Genomic DNA, 14,615 nt, shown 5'->3' with positions numbered 1-14,615 from the left:
CTACATATTATAAAAATTTGTATATATATATATATATATATATATATATATATACCAATAGCAAATTGCACATGAAAAAATAATATCATTAATCAACAAGGAAATGCAAATCAAAACCACAGTGAGATTCCTCTATATATCCCCTAGAATGGCTAAAATGAGAAAGATGGACCAGGCTAAATATGGACTAGAAAGTGGAAGAATTAGAACTCTCATATGCCACTGGTAGGAATCTTAAATAGTTTAACGACTTTAGAAATTTTGACAGTTCCTTTAAAACTTTCAACTTACATCTATCACATGACCAAAACATTTTACTCCTAGGTATATGCCCAAGAGAAACGAAAGCATCTGCGTGTGCACAAATTTGTACGTGAATGTTGATAGTAGCTGTATTTGTAATAGTCCCAAACTAGAAACAACCTAAATTTCCATCAACAGATAAATATATAGAATATATCCATACAATGAATGAAAGAAACAGGACCATTGATACATACAACAACATGGATGAATCTCAATACTGAGACTGAGTAAATGAGTCAGACTGAAAAAAAAAAGTGTATTTTATGTGATTCCACTTATATGAAATTCTAGAAAATGCAAACCAACCTGTAGTGATAGAAGGCAGATCAGTGGTTGCTTGGGGATAGGGTCATGTAGGGAGTGGGATTGGATTACCGAGGGGTATAAGAAACTTCTAGGGTAATGGATATGGTCGCTATATTAAGTGAGGTGATGGTTTTATGCCTGTGAATATATGTCAAAACTCATCACCCTATACACTTTGAATATATGCAGTTTATTGTATGTCAATTATACTGCAAAAAAAATAATGGGAACTTTAGAAGCTTCTACTGGATGGCCCTTTGGAAAAATGAAAGGATTACTCTATTTTACATAGTTGTTAGTAAACTAAGAAAATGCTTTACATCCCAGCAAAAACTGTAAAATCCTTCAGGGATGTGAATTAATGCATTCTTAATTATTAATGGGAGCTTAGGTATGTCACTTCTCCCACCCCAACCCCTCATTTGGACTAATGCCTGAAGGAAGAGATCCTCTGTGACAGTGTCTGCCACCAAAGACAGAGAATATTGAATGAAACAAAGATCTGCACACAAGAGGCATTTATTGTAGTTCTGTGGATTTTTTAGTTCATCAGGGCAGATGATATCTCTTGCATAAGGTTCATAGGCTAAAGACTTATTCTATGAATTATAACCCAAAGATGTTACAAATCAAAAAATATGCCACACTTGTCGTATTGAATTGCTCCTGATCTCCCAGCAATTTGCTGTGTACTCTCAAAAGGCCATTTCCCTAAATCTTGTTCTAGACACGAGGATCAATGGTGTTAACGCAATCACTCCTGTTTGTGGGGTCAGCGTTTTCCAGGTCTACTCAGTTAAGGCAGCGGCAGCACAAGAGCAGGACACTCAGAGGAAGTGAGGAAATTCAGTTTCCAGCCCCAGCTGAACCCCCTTGACTTACTGAATCAGAAATTCTGGGCTTGGGATGCCTGGATGGCTCAGTGGTTGGGCATCTGCCTTCGGCTCGGGGCGTGATCCTGGGATTCTGGGATCGAGTCCTGCCTCAGGCTCCCCACAGGGAGCCTGCTTCTCCCTCTGCCTGTGTCTCTGCCTCTCTCTGTGTCTCTCATGAATAAATAAACAAAATCTGAAAGAAAGAAAGAAAGAAAGAAAGAAAGAAAGAAAGAAAGAAAAGAAAGAAAGAAAGAAAGAAAGAAGAAGCAGGCTCTGGGCTTTAAGAAGCCCTTCATGTAATTCTGAGTTAATTCTGATACATTCAAGTATGAGAATCACTGATCTCCAGGGTCTTCAGTTTAGCGAATAGTCTCTTTTCTCAGCTCTTAGGGATACACAGCTTGCTCAAATGCATACGACTAAGTATCTTCTGCAGCAGAGACCCCAGGAACCATCTGTCTACACAATTAGCAAATGGCTCATTGTGCAAGTTCTATCTCCTGAGCCTAGCTCAGATTTCGAAGCACCTCGTGGGACCCTTATCCATGGATGTCTCCCTGAGATCTCAGACTCAGTGTTTCTCCTCCCCCAGCTATCAGCAACTCCTGAATACATGAGTGGTATTACTATTCCCCAGGCGAGGAACCTTGGGACTCTCTTTAAATCCTCCCATATCTTCATTTTTCACATCTAATCACCAAATCCTATTGATTCTAAATCTCTAATGTCCCTGCTTTTCTGCACGTAAGGGCTTTCTAGGTGTACTGGGTTTTGCTAAACCCTCTATATAGGTTACTTCATTTAGTTTCCACAGCAAACAATGGAAGATGATGCTATTATCATCTCCTTCTTACATGGAGGAAACTGAGATTTGGAGGGCAGAGGAACGTCCTCAGTAGCATGTGGCTGTGGTATTTCAAAGGCAGATCTGGAACTTAAATTCTGGATTTTAACCACCCTCATCTTCTTTTTCCCAAAGGAACTCTAAAATCAGGCCTTCATCATTACTCTCCTAGTGACAGTTTCTAACTGTTGCTCAGCCTTCAATTCATCGTTTTATAATGCCCTCAGGGATCTTGGCAGGAAGAGTGTACATCCCAACACTCTGAAGTCTTCCATGAAACTTAACTGTCTAAAGAATAATTCTAAACCCTTATTGCCTAAGGCCCTCCCACACTGAAGCTCCCCTCTCTCCTCCAATCTTGACTTCCACTCCATTGCTCCAACCTAAGTTGGATTCAAACTACACTTTGAATCTGTTATTGCTCAGCAGCTCAGGCAACCTGAAGAATCCAATCACCCGAACATCAGTGTTATCACTCAGGTTCTCTCACTGTTTATAAGTTGGCAAATAAAAAGCCAATCAGCATGTGTCAGTTAAGGCAATTTTACAATGAAATTGAGGAATATCTCCCTTAGTAACCAAGTGTGGAAGAGTGTATTATTTTTTCACAAATATTCCATGCTGCTCTCAGAGGGAGGATTATCCCTTCCCTTACTCACTGATAGCACACTTGGTCATATGACTGACTTTGGCCAATGGAATTGGAGAAGAGCCTTATGTCACTTCCAAGTAGAAGTTTTAAGGGCTGAAGGGTGGGTTACCAAGCAGCTCTCTGCCAAGAGATAAAGAGCAATGTTCCAGTTGGGGCCCACTGCTTCATCAGCCTGGCACCCAGAATAGAGATAAGATGGGACAGAGCCACAGCCAACCCACAATGGACATACGATGAAAGCAAGAAGTAAACTTTGGATCTATGGACCATTCCAGGGTTATGGTGTTAAAACACTATCCAGATTAATAGGGATTTTTGTCTACTTTACTTTAAATGGAACCAGCCAGCCCTAGGCTGCATCCTTGACATCAACAGCAATAGAGCTGGGCCAATAGGGTGGGTGTATTCTCTGTAATGAGAAGAAGCTTTCCATGATTAGTCTTGGCCCCACCGTGGGGCAAGTTACTCGATAGGACCTCAGTCTAGCCAGGTCACAACCTAGTTGGGTAACCTCTATCCCCCTCACCAGAGCTACGGCCAGGAGATGAACACCATCTACGAAAATGTCCTACTAGTGGGGGAAGATAGAAGAGAGGAGTGCTCTGTCTGTGGTCCTTACTTCCCACAGATTCCTGTTTGAGGAGCCTCCGGGTCAAGAACTCAGTGTAATTGGCTCAGCTGGCTCAAGCAGTTGGGAAGAAGTTGGTATGTGTTGCTTCTTTGACCTGAGTGGGTACCCCCCAGAAAAGTCAGATTCAGAATGCTGACCAAGACTATAGCCAGAGGACTGAGAGGAACCTCCCCTCAACCCCTGCTCCCCCACCCCCACACACCTGTCCTGGTTTATGAGGCTCTATACACAGACTGGGATTAACCTCAGAAAAGGCTGGAAGACTCCTGGCTTTGGGGCAGCTTACCTGTTGGCCTCCTCAGGGATGCCCGCACATGCTTTCGCCTCTGATCCTGATCTCCTCTGCACTTTCTGTAAGAACTTACCCAACAGGGCCCGCAGTAACCCTGGATCCTGAAGGTCGGCTCTAATGACACTTCCTCCACAAAGCCTTTCTTCATCCAACTGTCAACTCTCTCCTCATTCTGGAGAGCGGAGGGCGCCGTGCCAGATTGATTGAAATATTCATCACAGCAATAGCCTTGAGTAGCCACAACATTTATCATCATGGAGCGAAAACATTCCACACTTTCTCTCTTCTTTTTTAAACCTAGCATTGATTGACCAAAGCCAATTTAACATACAATATCAAATGAAGCATGACATTAGCTTTCAGCTTAGTTGCTAAAAGATGACCTCATTATAATTTCAAAATCCAGAACCTCATATTAACCAGCTTGACTCATTGTAAACTTTGTTCCCTTAAGAGAGAGAATCATCACTGAGACTCAGGCTTGTACTGAGTTTTTAAGAAGGTGTTTAAGAAGTGAAGAGTAAGAATAATTGTATGACAAACACTTTTCAAAATATAGTATCTACCAATTCTAAAAAAATGTTCAGGTCCCACGATGATGTGAATATGCTTAACATTACTAAACCATACACTTAAAAATGGTAAAGGTGGTAAAATTTATGTTATGTGGTTTTTTTTTTTTTTTACCACATTAAAAAAAAATTTAGGTCCAGCTAGTTCTATGTAATATGACTTGCAAGGCCTTCGTGTCTCTGAATCCTCATAGGTGGCCTGAGTAAGTGAAGCTATGAGGGAGCCACTCTGCAGCTAAGTGCAGCTCTGTCTTTGCTCCATCCACATATCTGCTCAGATCTCCAGCTAAGACACTCACACCAGGGGGCTCTGAGTCCCACAACCTGTCAGGAATGCCCTGAGCTGCTGGAGCAGAGTCCCTGGGTGACGAAAAACAACAGAGATTTATTCTCTTACAGTTCTGGAGGCAGAGGTCCAAAATCAAGGTGTCAGCAGGGCTGCACTCCCTCCTAGGGGTGTATCCCTCCCTGCCTCTTCTGAGACTGCCAGCAGTCCTTGGCCTTCCTTGACTTACAGATGCCTCACTCCAAGCTCTGCCTGCACCTTCACGTTAGCTTTGTTCCCATGAGCATATCCGTGTCTCCAAATCTCTCTCCCTCTAGGAGGATTCATTGATCCCCTCATTGGATTTAGGACCCATCCTAATCCAGTTGGTAACATCTGTGAAGACCCTATTCCCAAATAAGGTCATGTTCATACATACCAGGCTTGACGACTTCACTGTGTCTTCTCATGAGACATAATTCAACCTGCAATAGTCTGAAGCATTTTTTTCCTCCGAATTCTTTCAGCTGAGACAATTATCAGAGATATTCAATAGGAATCCTGGGAAGAAAGCAGACAGACAACAAGAGCAAGTACAAAACCATGAAAGCGGCGATGTTTATTTAAAGATGGCTGAAGTCTGGCCACAGTTTGACTGACTGGACATCCAGAATTCCCCTGGGGAGCTCGTCCCCAAAGCATCCTTCTCTTCTGGTCCTCCCAGGGTTCCAGGTGCCTTCCTAGACACTCAGCAGCGGTGGAGGAGCCACCCAGGAAAGGGACACCAACCTCCATGGTCCAGGAGCTCTCTGTCTACCCTGTCTCCTTCCTCTCTCACCTAAGACAACAATTTCCTCCCCTGTGCTTATAATTACTGCCCAAGTACTGAAGTTTTAGTACAAACCACACGTGGGCCCTTGCTTTGGGCAGGGGCAGATTTCCCTGGGCCTGCCCGGGAGGCGGTGGCCAACCTGTGTGTGTTAGCCGCCAGACTGTCACTGTGGCTGAGGTGCCAGCCAGACCTTCCAGGCACTTCAGATCTACTCACAAAGGCCCTTCTTCTACATTTTATGGGGTATAGTTTTGACTTCGCTCTAAAGAGTAAATCCCACCTTCGTGAAGGTAAACCAGAGTCCTCCATGAAGCCCTGCATGGCCATAGCAACTGAGGGCCCCCCATCTCTATCGCAGAAGGGTCTCTCTCCCCAAACTCTGCGGTGGAGCCCAGGTGGCAGCTCTGGCTCAGGCTACTCTGGCTTGGGAGAGGCAGCTCCGGTTGCTCTGCAGTCTTTCAGACTTTCAGTAAAATCTTTAAGCTCTTTAGAGTGAAAATCCTACCTCCCCAATCCTGCTTCTAATTTTTCTCAATCTGTTTCTTCCTTCATTGGCTCTGCAAAAAACCATGAAGAATTGGAGGGTAGGTATTTAGGAGCAGTTCCCTACTTGCATCACCCCCTTCCACTCCCTCATCAATCAAGCCCTACCTTCCTCCAAAACATTATTTTCATTTCATTCTTGGGTCCTTTATAGCTCACAAAAGAACAAATGGCAACAGCAAAATAAAGGAAAAAAAAGAATCCATGAACTAAAAGAGAAAGCAGAAATCATGCGTTGAATATAAGAAGTACCTGTCCCCACTTCTTGCATTCTTGGTTTCAAGTACAAGAAATAAATAGGCAGGCTTTTATGCTGAAATTTTTAAATGTCTCCCCAGATAGCCAATCTCACATTCATGTCAAATAAGTTCCAATCTGCTGAATTCTATTGTCCTTAGGAAAGTAAATGTTTTTTTTAAAAATCAATGAAATTTATTAGAAAAAAAAGTTAAGTAAGTATATTTTATTTTAAAAATCCTATTATTGGCTTCTCAACTGCAGAATTACAGTACTCTAAAAGACCCCTCCCCCCAGTGTTTTTACAGGCTATGTTCAAAGCCTTTAAAAAATGTATACGTTTTTACTCATAATTCTATTTCTAGGAGCTCACTTAAAGATAATAATGAGGGCAGCCCCCGTGGCGCAGTGGTTTAGCGCCGCCTGCAGCCCAGGGCGTGATCCTGGAGACCCTGGATCGAGTCCCACGTCAGGCTCTCTGTATGATGCCTGCTTCTCCTTCTGCCTGTGTCTCTGCCTCTCTCTGTCTCTATGAATAAAAAAAAAAAATCTTAAAAAGAAAAGAAAATAATGAAATATCTGTGCAAATATTTATGGACAAAGATATTCATTTTAGAATCATTCATAATAACCAAAAGTTAGAAACAAATGTCCAGCCTCAGAGTATTGTACATCATGGTACAATCATGAACACGGGGGCACCTGGGTGGCCGAGAGTCCTGGGATCAAGTCCTAAATCGGGCTCCCCACAGGGAAACTGCTTCTCTCTCTGCCTATGTCTCTCTCTGTGTGTTTCTCGTGAATAAATAAAATATTTGGAAAAAAAATCATGAACATGGACTATTTAGCACATATTAAAAACTATATTTTTAATAAACATTTAAGGATATGAAGGAAAATTCATACACATACACAGTTATACACGTACACACACAGCAGATGTGATTCTGTGGCTGCTAGTAACAAAAAAAAATGTTTGAGATGGCTTAAGCATTGTGACAAAGGGGACATTGCAGTGCATTGGGGAAGGGGTGATCTTTTTTGTTTGAGAGAGAGAGAGAGCACATGATTGGGAGAGGCAGAGGGAGAGTGAGAGAGAATGTGAAGCAGACTCTGTGCTGAGCATAGAGCCCCATCTTAGGGCTCCATCTCATGACCCTGAGATCATGACCTGAGCCAAACCAAGACTCAGAGGCTCAACCGACTGCACCATCCAGGTGCCCTGGTGTGATCTTTAATAACTGGGGTTGAATTCATTTTTTTCCCATGAGGAAAAAACTGCATTTTGAACCCTATACAAAAAAATCAATTAAATATATTTTATATATACCAATTATATGTCTGTATATCTACACACACATACATATAAAACCTAACTATGAAAAGCCAAAATAAAACATTAAAACTTTTTAAAAGAACCATGAAGGGCAGCCCCGGTGGCGCAGCGGTTTAGCGCCGCCTGCAGCCCGGGGTGTGATCCTGGAGACCCAGGATCAAGTCCCACATGGGGCTCCTTGCATGGAACCTGCTTCTCCCTCTGCCTGTGTTTCTGCCTCTCTCTCTCTCTCTCTCTCTCTCTCTCTCTCTCTCTCTGTGTGTGTGTGTGTGTGTCTCATGAATAAATAAATAAAATCTTAAAATAAATAAATAAATAAATAAATAATAAATAAATAAATAAATAAATAAAAGAACCATGAAAATATCTTCTTTAAATTGAACATAAAAACTAACCATAAAGAAAAAATGAGGAGCACCTGGATGGCTCAGTAGTTGAGTGTCTGCCCTTGGCTCAGGTCATGATCCCGGGGTCCACACAGGGAACCTGCTTCTCCCTCTGCCTATGTCTCTGCTTCTCTCTCTGTGTGTCTCTCATGAATGAATAAATAAATAAATAACATGAATTCTACTAAAAATAAATAAATAGATAGATAGATAGATAGATAAATAATATGAATTCTACTAAAACAAAGAACTTATCAAAAAATATCATTGAGTGAAAATTAAGCTACAGAATGGGGAGAGGATGCTTGCAAAATATTATCCAACAAAGACCTCATATTCAGAATATATCTAGAAATCCTACAGAAAGAAAAAAGAAAAAAAAAAGAACACAGTAGAAGCATGGGCAAAAGATGAGATCAGAAACTTAAAAAAAAAAAAGATATCCAAGTGGCCAAAAAATATTCATGAAAGTGTTCAACTTTTAAAATTATCAGGGAAATACAAATGTAAGCCATAGTGTGGTACAGTGGTACCATTATGTACCCATTGGAATGGTTAAAATGAAATAGTACCAAGTGGCAGGAAGGATATGAAGCAACTGAAACTCTCATAGAGTGCTGGTGGGAGTATAAATTGGAACTTTTTATTTCAGAATTGACTTTATACCTTGGGAACACTTTGGCGATATCCACTGAAGCTGAACATACACACATCCAGGCTGGCAGTTCTCTTCCTAGGTATTTTCCCAACAGTAACTGTGTACATATTCGCTAAAAGATATGGACAAGGACACTCAGAGCAGCACCAAATTAGAAGCAACTCAAATGTCCATCAGTAGCGGAATGAATAAACAAATTACGATATATTCATAAATTATACCACTAGATAGCGAAGAGAATGAACCTACGACAGCATGGATAAATCTCACAAATATAATATTGAGCAGAAGAAGCCAGAAAGAAAAAGAAGAAAGAAAAAAATACTGTGTGAATCCATGTATATAAATTTCAAAACCAGGAAAAATTAATCTATGGTTACTTTCAGATACGGTTTACTTACAGAAGTGGGAGTAACTGAGAGTTGCTTAATACAATGTCCTTCTTCTTGATACACATATATTACATGTCTAGCCATATATCCACTCTGAAAAAAAATTCATCTTGCTATAAACTTGTGATGTACTTTCCTAAATGTGTGTTATACTTCAAAAGAAAGCTATTTTAATGATTTAAAAGGATAGAGGCTTATTTAACTCAAGCAACAAAAGGTTCAGAGGTAAGCAGTTAGAGACCCAGGACGGTGTCTCATCAATGGCGTTGAGAAGGAATCCAGGCTTCTGTCTTCATACTCCTTCATGCTCAGCATGTGAATTTTATCCTGAAGGTTGCAAGTTGCCTGTGACACTTCTATGCATTATACCTGCATTAGGGGAAAGCAGAAGGCAAGAGGCCCAAAGCCAAAGAACATACCAATGGGAGTCTAAGTCTGCAGAAATGCAGATACTTTTTTTTTCTCTCATCATAATTTTCTACAGTTTCCAAAAGTTCCATAATCATATGTATTAATGTTATTTTTAAAAGAAAGCTTGGCAAATTGGATGGGAAGAAAAGTAAAACCATGTTCTGATTTTGACTTCAGTCCCTCTAAAGGTAATTCACAGGGTTTCCCTGTTGGGCTGAATAATTCCAGAATCCCTTCTATGCCCATGGGGCAGAAAAGTAGCCCTGCACTTATTCTTGGGAGGGGGCGGAACAATGTATTTGCTCCTTGATTGTCATATTATACAGAGCATACAAAGACCTTGTGTGGGGGCCCCTAAAAGCTATTCTTTGGGAGCAGAGGTGTTTCTGACCTGAAATGACTTGAAGAAAATGGCAGCGTCCCACACAGCCAGGGTTTGGTGTGTAGGTGTCTGCCGCTGCTGTTCAACACTCTGATGCATATTTTATCCATTTTCTGGAGCTCTGCAGGGTAGAACTTAGCTCAGAATAATTAAGGAGAAATGCAAATTGAGAAAGAAGCTTGGTTATAGTTTAATTCACTGAAAGAAGACAAAAGTAAAAAGCAGCATAAATTATCATTTCAAGAGTTGATTTCCTGAAAGATACTATTGATCACCAGTTTTCCTTAAGAAAACCACCTTCAAAATGGCATGGTTTGGAGGGTGTCAAGTTTATTCATCCTCTCTGAACGATAATCCTTGTCCTGGAGGCTCCAGTACTTCCCTCACCTTCAGTCATTGCTACCTGAGAAAGCTTGCTTACCAACAACCGCCACTGGAGCTTCTGCTCGAAGGATGCAAATGTTTTCCTCCCTCTGCCTTACAATCCAAGAACCATTTGGAGACAGCCCTCAAATTTTCCAGTGAAGTGAAGTGGGAAGTTGATGCGTGGTGGGGAAGGGGAATTCTGGTAAGGAACCAAAAACGTATATGACTTTCAGACTTTATTTTCAACAATATTTACTTGCTGCCCACTTTGTATGAGGCCTTAAACTAAAACCTGGGGTATTCAGAGAAGATCCCTCCCACTACAAGAACCTTCCACAGCTCCCCTCTTGCCTCCCACACAACTATATTGATCTTTGAATCCCTTTAAAGCATCGGGCTATTTCTTATCTCCTCACCTTTAAGCTACACCAGGAATACACGTCTCTTCCCTCCTTCTGCCCCAGAACCCACTCCCCTCAATCTGGCCAACTTCTACTCAATCATCGGGTCTTAGTTTGCACATTTCTGCTAAGAAAGCCCACCTAAGTCCTCCAAAGTTCCTCTGCCTAAAATCACATTTAGAACCTCCTTCTACTGAGTGAACTCAAAAGGGCACAAGAAGACAAAAATAACACGTCGGTTATGACCCTGTCTCAGGAGTCTTGCTTGTTCAACACACGAGTGACATAAAGCTGACATTTATTATTACTTGGTCACAGCAAACAGATATGTTCTCTCCCTATTCTGTGATCCCATGGCTCTTCCAACCTATGTGCTGATTACCGATTCCTGAGTTCCTTTCCTGGCCTCCTTGAGAGTAGTGACTGCATCCTACTTGTCTTGGTTCCCAGCAGGAATCAGCATGGTGTCCTGGCAAGGCAGATGTTTAAAAATACATCTAAATTGAATATAGTTAAATGTAATTACTTGCATTGACTCTAAATTAAACTGGGCACCAAGATTGCCCCATGAAAGAGTTTCTATTCAGTCTTCCCAGCTGGGTTTATGAACGGTGATTAGAGTTCATGGTGAATATGGAAATAACAGTTTCCCATGACACATCCATGGGAAACTCTAGGCCAAATAGTGAAATTGGTGCCTTTAAAACCAAACCATTTTTACAGAAAGGAAAATCTGGAAGTCAACTGAGTAACTATAACAAACTAGCTTAAGACTCATCTTTCCATTGGACTATAGTTGGGCATTAAAATAATGATGTGAATCTGTTGATGTCAGAAGACATTCATGACACAGCTTTAAGGGTTATGAAACAGTGATTTTATTTGCATTTAAAAAATGTGTGTGTGTGTGTCCAAAGAAAAAGAGATGAGCCTAGGAGGATACATACCAAATGTTAAATTGCTTCTGAGGATAATTTATCTTTTGTTCCAAATACTTTTTTTCTGAGTGTTTGTAATGAGTAAAAACCAGAAGATATTAAACTTTCACTGCAGATACAATGGTCACAGATAGCATAAGTACATGCCACATTGTGTGTGAGGACATGGTGCTATTCTGAGGGGTACAGTTACTTCTTTCCCGTGACGAGTCCCTGCATTACAGCAGAATTAGTAACAGCTCAAGTTTTTGCTATGGTTATATGCCAGGCATTTTAAGAGCTTTATATAGATCCTGTCATTTACTTGTTACAACAACCCTTCCCTGCCTTCATTTTTCTTTACAGCCCTTATCACTTTCTGATACTAAACAGTTAATTTATTTATCTCCTTTATTGTGTGTCGTTCCTCTCACTAGAATGCAAGCTTCCAGAAGGCAGTGATGTTCGTTTTAATCACTGCTGGGCCTCTGGCACCTACAGCAGTGCCTGGCACCTTAGTACTTGAACGACTGTCTGAGCAAACTCATGACATAATAACAGTACTATTCCTGTCTTACAACGAGGACTCTGAATGAGGCTCAACAATTTGCCCAATTTGCTGTGAGGGAGCAGAACCACGTCTCAAGCCAGATCTCCATGATTCCACTGAGTTCCACAGTGTTCTGAACCACTCTCTCTTATCAATGGCAACAAATCCTTGAATGAATGTCCTCCTCCTCCCACATGCAGTCAATCCACGGGAGAGATAGTGAGATGTCACCTAAGAATTTGCAAGTGTTGTTTCCTTCTGATTATTAAATTAGTAAGATCTTTATGTAGTAATGTTCTATCATCTGCATAGTCATCCTAACAGGCGTGATATTTTTCGGATCAAAAACAGGAGGAGGGAACCCTGGGTGGTGCAGCGGTTTGGCCCCTGCCTTTGGGCGCGATCCTGGAGACCCGGGATCGAATCCCACGTCGGGCTCCCGGTGCATGGAGCCTGCTTCTCCCTCTGCCTGTGTCTCTGCCTCTCTCTCTCTCTCTCTCTCTCTCTCTCTCTCTCTCTGTGACTATCATGAATAAAAAACCAAAAAAAAAAAAAAAAAAAAAAACCCCAGGAGGAACAGGGCCTAAAAATCAAATCGAGTATTTACTAAATTAAGAGAAAAAAACTATAGACTGGGAAGTGATCTTACAGCAACTTTTTCTCCCTTAATGCTAATGTAAGCAGTTGGACTGAATAACCCCCGAAGGACAAGGATTTCTCAGGGAAGCCCTGAGCTGATGCAGAAGGAACGAACTTAGAGCAACAAACTCAAATGTTTGTTTGGGCCTATGGCAGTTTAACAATGCTAGTCATTAAGATCATCTACATAATTTTCCTTGAATACCAAACAATCTTTTGACTGTCACAGGGATTCCCAGGTGAAAATATGTTAATTCTCCTCAGGGACCTAGGGAGAGAATCCGCTGACCAACAGAATTGTGTTCTTTAGCCCCTTTGATAATTTGATTTCTCACTATAAATTAAGCAATTGGTGTTCTAAATTATTAATAAGTCTTTGTGGACGAGATTAATGTGAGTCCCCGTAGACCTAACAACCCTTGGGAGCTCTGACAATGCAGTGTCTAGATCTTTCATGGGAAAGCAAGCCCTGAATTGTAATGACACATCTAGCCACACACCCACCCACCCACGCCAGCACACACACATGCACACAGATGCGTATACACATATATACACAATCGCACGTATGAGATATGTACAACATACAGATGCACACACAAACACACTCACATACACACATACATACACACCTACGAGGCCCTGTTTAGCCAGGCAGTCTCCCTACATCACATCGCTATCTCATCTTCCCTGCAACTGAAAAATCATGCTGTTGAAAAGATATGAAACATTTCCTTCAAATGTGCTTGTATTTCTCCACCTTTGGTGGTTGCCAACTTTTCATCAACGGCAAGCAGACTCTGCTCGGCGTAAAGTCAGCCCGGGCACAACAGCAATTTCCCCCGTCTCCATACTAGGTGGTCCTAATGCAACCAGTCCGCAGGAGCTGCTCCCCTGAGGCAGGGAGTGAGCGGGGCCACAGGTTTCCCGGACCTGGAAGGAGACAAAAAACACCCTTTCTTCTCTCCCACCTACACCAAGGCCTCCTCTGCATGAGCTGAGACTGGCAAACATCAGCTCAGGGGGCCTTCATGAAACATTGTTTAATGATGAAAAATATAATACCCAAGCACACGAAGAGCCAGTTCTTTGAGATTGCCATTGTGTCTACTCTCCGTACCTGTTCCTTCTTGTAAACTCACCCAGAATAAAGCCTGAAGTCCTTACTTTGCTGTTAAGGCCATTAGGGACTGCTCCCCAGCACCTCTCTGTCTGCACTCACAGCACTGTCTCCTCTTGCTTATTCGACTCCATCTTCCTGGCCTCATGGTCCTCTAATGCCCTCATGCTGTTGCCTCAGGACCTTTACACTTGCTGTGCCTCTCCATGGAATACTCTCCCCTGAGGATATCCACACGGCTCACCGCCTCACTTCCTTTAGGTCTTTACTCAGATATTACCTTATCAGAGATAGTCTCATCATCCCTATACATTTTAGGGATGTAAATTATATATTATATACCCCCTATTACTCTTTATTCTGATTTTTTTCCTCCTAGTTCTTATTCTCCACTGACAATCTATGTATCTGTTTTTTGTGTCTTCTTCCACTAGAACATAAGCTTCTTGAAGCAGGGATTTAGTCTGATTTGATGGCTGTCATTTCCCTAGGGCCCAGAATAGTGCCCAGCCCATAGTAAGTGCTCAATAAGTATGTGTTGAATGAATTAATGAGTTGTGCTTCTCCTTCCCCATTTTCCTTTGTCCTAATTATTTTGCCCACTGCCTCTGAAGTTATAAAATCCTCAAAAGATATGTTGACTCTAGAAGGATGTCATTCTTCCTGAAGTGCCCAGCATGCAGTAACGTCCCCCACCGTGTC

This window comes from Nyctereutes procyonoides, unplaced genomic scaffold (genome assembly GCF_905146905.1).
Source record: "Nyctereutes procyonoides isolate TBG_1078 unplaced genomic scaffold, NYPRO_anot_genome, whole genome shotgun sequence".
NCBI classification, from domain to species: domain Eukaryota; kingdom Metazoa; phylum Chordata; class Mammalia; order Carnivora; family Canidae; genus Nyctereutes; species Nyctereutes procyonoides.
The sequence above is the reverse complement of the archived record's forward strand: the minus strand, read 5'-3'. Positions refer to the sequence as shown.